The following is a 6,000-nucleotide window of genomic DNA, read 5'->3' as shown; positions in this document are numbered from 1 at the left end:
AATACCTATGATGAGCTAGATAGAGTGTTTGAGGCAGATGGGGCAGGTAAGATACAGGATGTAAAATATGAGATAAAATGCAGGATGTGACCAACTGTAGACTATGTAATGCTATCCCAGCATGGAGGATAATAATAGCACCTACTTCTCCAGGTTATCATGAGGATCAAATGAGATAATATTTTGTAAAGTACTTAGCACAGTACCTGGCACATAGTACATGCTTAATAAATGCTTATTTCTTTCCTTCTAGAGAACAAGGTCCACAAATTTGACATTACACTTCTGAAAGATTGGTAGCTTAATTAATAAGCTTTAATTCCACCAAAAGAACTTTGAATAAAAAAAAGAAAGAAAGGGAATAAAAGTATCTAGGTAAGGTGGCTAAAGTAGGGAAGCTGGATGGTACTGTGAATAGAATGTTGGGCCTGGAGTCAGGAAGTCTCATCTCTGTGAGTTCAAATCTGGCCTAAGACACTTACTAGCTGTTTGACCCCGGGCAAGTCACTTAATGTCGCCTTGCCTCAGATTCTTCATCTGTAAAATGATCTGGAGAGGGAAATGGCAAACCGTTCTAGGATATAAGCCAAGAAAACCCCAAATGGAGTCACAAAGAATCAGACAGGACTAAAAAGTGACTGAACAGCTACATAACAACAAAAGTTGCTAAGCCAGATGCTAGGGAGAGCAGCAGCATGATACCAGAACAGCATCGATAAAAGTGTCCAGGAATTCTCTGAAAATAATTATGGAAATGAATGACAGAAAAAATGCTCCTGATTTCAGATCAATGAATGGAATATGGATAATAAACCAAGTGAACTAGAGAGCTTAATAGCAAAAAGTGAACATGGACTCAGTTATGATATCAATTATAAAGTCCTAAAATAAATCAAAGACATGAGTTGAGGAATAAAGCATCTTTAATTGCGATAACAGGGTAGAAAATCTGCCACCCCGGGGGATGTTTCATGAGTGCAGAGTACAATGGATTTCCAAACCAAGAGACCCATGAACAGTTCTTTGTATTTTTAGGAAGAGAGGAGAAGGAGGTAGAATGAAGTAGCCTGGCCTGGTCATTGGATTCCAACCTCCCTTGGCAATCCAAGCAAGGAAAATCACTTCATTCTGGCTGTTTTTCTCTTCATGCCATGAATCCCAACAGAAGGAGGGTGAGGACATTAGAGGCTTAGATCCAGCTTGAATTGGGTTCCTTTACAAGGCAAAATCTCAACCTAATCAGCATTATCTTAAAGGTAAAAATGTATAGACATTGCTGGAATTCATGACATTGCTAGGATGATTAACAGAGCAGTTAATATTACATTTTATATTAACAATTTGCTGTCACAACTTAGAGGTGTGACTTAGGAATGGAATATAGGCTAGAAATCAGGAATGATGGAAATAGATGGGATTCTGTAAATCAAAGAACTATGACTTGAATTATAGTAGGAAATATTTGGATGACAATCCTTTAGGAAGAAGTGTGAAATAATGGTAAGAGAGAACTCCACAGTGCCATGACAGTTGGAAGAAAAGAATGAAATCTTCTTAACTAAATTACAGACTTAGAGCAAGAGTAGTATATGATCAAGACAGGGATCTTTAACTCTAAGATCTCTAAGACCTGTCTGCTGAAAGGAAAGCTCCTGGAAAATTCTTGACTATGCTTGCTAATGACTTCATTTTTCTGTAGGAGTAAGCTATGAAGAATATTGCTATTCCAGATCCGATCTTGACCAATAAGGAAGAACTCACTGACAAAATTTTGGGAGAAGTAACTATGTCATCTTAGATGTTGTGAAGGATAAGGATGAAAATTCTGGGCATAATCTGACATTTACCCTAGATTTTAACAGAGCTAATTTAAAGGTTCAAAAATAGGATAGGTTTGATTCCATACCCTGAAATACTAAAAAAAAGAAAAGTTGGCTCTAGAGAAATAGAAGGCTCTCAAAACTGATATTCTGATGATACGGTAACAATTCATTTCAGATGAGGAAGCAAAGGAGGATAAAGAGACTGATGGCAATGCAAACATAGATGAATGCAAACTGAGATAGGATACGGATAAGAAATGGAGACAAAGGCAGGTAGCTGGGGACAAACACAAAAGAAGTAAAGCCCCATAAAAATGCTTTTAGGAAAGCTAAAGCTGGAGCTTTATGCTGAATGCTATGTAGAATTTTTAAAAAGGCTTTTGTTTGTTTGTTGTTGTTGTTGTTGTTAGGTTGAGGGCAAGGGGAATATCCAGGAAGGGATAAGAATGTTGCTTAGTATGGATAGGAAAATCATGACACACAACAGAAAGAGACAGAACTATTGAATTTCTAGATTTATTCTGGTTTTTTTTCTCTACAGACACACATACACTTACACACACACACACACACACACACACACACATCCTATGATGATTCTTCATTCTGATATGGAAGAAAAGCCAGGGTATTCAAAAGCTATGCCAGCAGAACATAAGCTGAGGCTAGTCCAGAAGAACCATCAAGCATGCTCCTAGAAATAAAATGTGTCTGATGGTCCAAGGACCATCCTAGCTTGGCACCCACAGTGGATAAATAGAGTACTAGACCTGGAGACAGGGAGTTCTAAGTTCAACTTTGGTCTCAGACATTTACTAGCCTCTGGGCAAGACACTTAGCCTTTCTCTCAATTTCTTCATCTGTAAAGCGGGGCTAACAATAGCACCTACCCCTGAGCGTCATTGGAAGATCAAATGGGGTAATATTTGTAAAGCATTTTGCAAATCGTAAAGCACTATATGAATGCTAGCTATTATTATTAGGAAAAATAGATGAAGTGGGAGAAAGAAAAGAAATGAAGGTGAAAAGGTGAGGGGAAAGGAATATGGGTTCAATCTCAGAGAGAAACAACAGGAATGATTTTAATGAGGGAGGAAAAGAACAAAGAGACTGATATGGATGAATAGAAATAATCTAATGAGATTTTATTTTAAAGGACACAAGTTAGAACCAAAGGTAGCTAAGTGAGTATAAACAGAAAACAGCGGCATGGTCATCAGAAAAGAGTTTCAGGAGCATTAAACACACAAGGAGTGAGCCAGCAATGAATTCTGAGGGCAAGAGATAAGGATATTTTCCCTCCAATGATATTAGGGGAAAGAGTAAAACAAAAATAGAGGGGATAAAACCATTATACCATGTGGATGGTAGGGTGGTAATGGCAAAATTACCGAATTTTTATTTTGCTCCCCTTTTCATTGCCAAACAGAATGATCTTTGGGATGGAAAGGATAAAACAAAATGTTTAACAAAGAGATGAATTCCAAGGTAAGGGAGGAAATTATAAGAAATGTCCTAGTTGCCTTCATTGTAACACAATAGATCAATATTGTTTTTATAAACCTTGGAGCCCCATGAAATAAAGTAAAATACAAAATGGCCCTTAGTCCTGTGTGACCACTTTCCATTTCTGCACTGATGATAGGGGCATGGAAGAAAAAAGAGAGAGATTTTAGATCACTTACAAATATTAAAGAGTTTGCTGCTTTTAATGTGTAATTTTAGTCCAATAGTTAATAAATATACTATATATAATTAGAGGGGAAGGATCAAGCTTGGGTTGACATTCTCTCAATAAATGATAATGAGTGATATAGAAAAGCTAAAGGGAAAGATAGATCATAGATTCTTCTTAAAAGTAAATGAAGCAAATTCATCATGTACCCAAAGATATTAAGAAATATAATTTCTTGAGAAACTTGTTCATCACACCTTGTAATGCTGAAATGAGAAGAAGCAAACAGACTACTGTGATTGCAAATGAGGAAACAACACTTCTTATAGGATGGAGAGGGCAGCTAGGTGGCACAGTGGATAGAGTGCTGGGCCTAGAGTCAGAAAGAAGTGTTGTTTCATCATGTGTTACCCTTGTCAAGTTACTTAACCCGGTTTGCCTCAGTTTCCTCATCTGTAAAATGATCTAGAGAAGAAAATGGCAAACCACTCCAGGATCTTTGCCAAGAAAACCCCAAATGGGGTCATGAAGAATCAGGCAAAACTGAAATGACTGAACAACAACAAAAAAGGAGGGAGAAATACTCTAAAACTCTTGATAGCATTCTTCAACCTAAGTCAACATTTACTCAAGAGGCAGAATGACACAATGGCAAGAAGACTGGATTTGTAGTCAGAGGATTTGGATTCAAATGCTGTCTCTGTCACTACCTGTTGTGGCCTTGGTCTAATTAAAACTTTTTTGAGCCTCAGTTTTCTCATCTATAAAATGAGCAGGTTGGACTAGCTGGCCTCTACAATCCCCTTTATCTCTATATCTGTGGTCCTGTGATTTTTTTTTTTGATGCTTTATGATTTCAGAAGAAAATGGGTACATGGAAACATAGTAGAAACTACATTGCAGAACATGGTTTGGTCTAAATCACTTAAAAGGACCAAAAGCTTGTAGACAGGTAATAAATATCAGGCTTATACAGCATATCATGAATTTTTTTTCAAGAAGAATTAAATTAGGCTAGATATGATAAGTATCTAATAGCATCAGAACAAAGTTCTGAATTCTGAATTTTTTTCTAATTCCAGAATTAGCAATCTTTGTGATATCACATCATTGGCCAGTAGGAACTAATGTCAAAATTAATGCTAAATCAGGTGAACGCTGAAAGATTAGAAGATACTCACATAGCAATTCCAACCTATTTAAACAAGTTGTTAACCCAGATGGATGGAAAATTAATTTTAACATTATAATTTCTTAGAGAAATTTAACCATTGCAAAACAGGATGTAAAAGTCTAGAAATAATCTTAGCTAGCAAATACTTTATTTCTTTGCTGAGCAGAAAGAATGCCAGCCAGAAGGGTTGCTGGTCCAGAGTACAAGCTAATTTGTCAAACATTTAATTTGGAGAACAATGAAAAATGCCCAGCAGTAAGTACCATTTCAAAGAATAATGACATTTAGTTGAAGTGAACATAAGCTAAAAAAATTTGGTGTGAGACTGTGGTAAGTCAGATCATGCTGAGAAAATTTGAGGATGAAACAGGAAGGAAAACAACAAATGATTGGGAAATAAAACAGAGACTTTCTTGAGATTTTGATGATGACTCATTCTCAATGATAAAACAACATTTGAAACTAAGCATTTTAGTGCCATATTTGTTATATGAAATGCCGATGTCACCTCACATCTATCAGCTAATATAGCAAAAAGGGAAAATGTTGGACGTCAGAGGGGATGTGGGAAAACTGGGACACTGATGCACTGTTGGTGGAGTTGTGAACTTAGCCGACCGCTCTGGAGAGCAATTTGGAACTATGCTCAAAGGGCTGTAAAACTGTGCATATCCTTTGATCCAGCAATACCACTGCTAGGTCCATATCCTAAAGACATGCAAAAAAAAGGGAGAGGGGGAAGGACCTATTTATACAAAAATATTTATAGCAGCACTTTTTTTTGGTGACTAAGAACTGGAAATCAAAGGGATGCCCATGAACTGGGGAATGGCTAAACAAGCTGTGGTTTATGATCGTAATGGAATATTATTGTGTTGTGAAAAATGACAAGCAGGATGATATCAGAAAAACCTGGAAAGACTTATATGAACTGATGCCTAGTGAAGTGAACAGAACCAGGAGAAATTTGTACAGTAAGAGCAATATTGTTCAAAGAGCTGTGAATGACTTAGCTATTCTCTGCAATATGATGATGCAAGACAATCCCAAAGGATTAATGATGAAGCACACTATCCACTTCCAGAGAAAGAACTGATAGTGTTTGAATACAGACTGAAGCATGCTATTTTTCACTTTTTTTCTTACCATCTCAGGGAGTGGAGGGAGAGAGGGGTAGCATTTGGAACTCAAAACTTTAAAAATGTTAACAATTTAAAAAAAAAGAATTTCCAATTTCATTTAAGAAAAAGGAGATTTACTGGATCTGATTAAATACATAAATAAGGAATCATTGCTGTAGGTGAAGCAACATTAAGTATACTCAAGGA

The sequence above is a fragment of the Trichosurus vulpecula genome, chromosome 1 (assembly GCF_011100635.1).
Source record: "Trichosurus vulpecula isolate mTriVul1 chromosome 1, mTriVul1.pri, whole genome shotgun sequence".
Taxonomy (NCBI): Eukaryota; Metazoa; Chordata; class Mammalia; order Diprotodontia; family Phalangeridae; genus Trichosurus; species Trichosurus vulpecula.
This window is presented reverse-complemented; position numbering follows the sequence as displayed.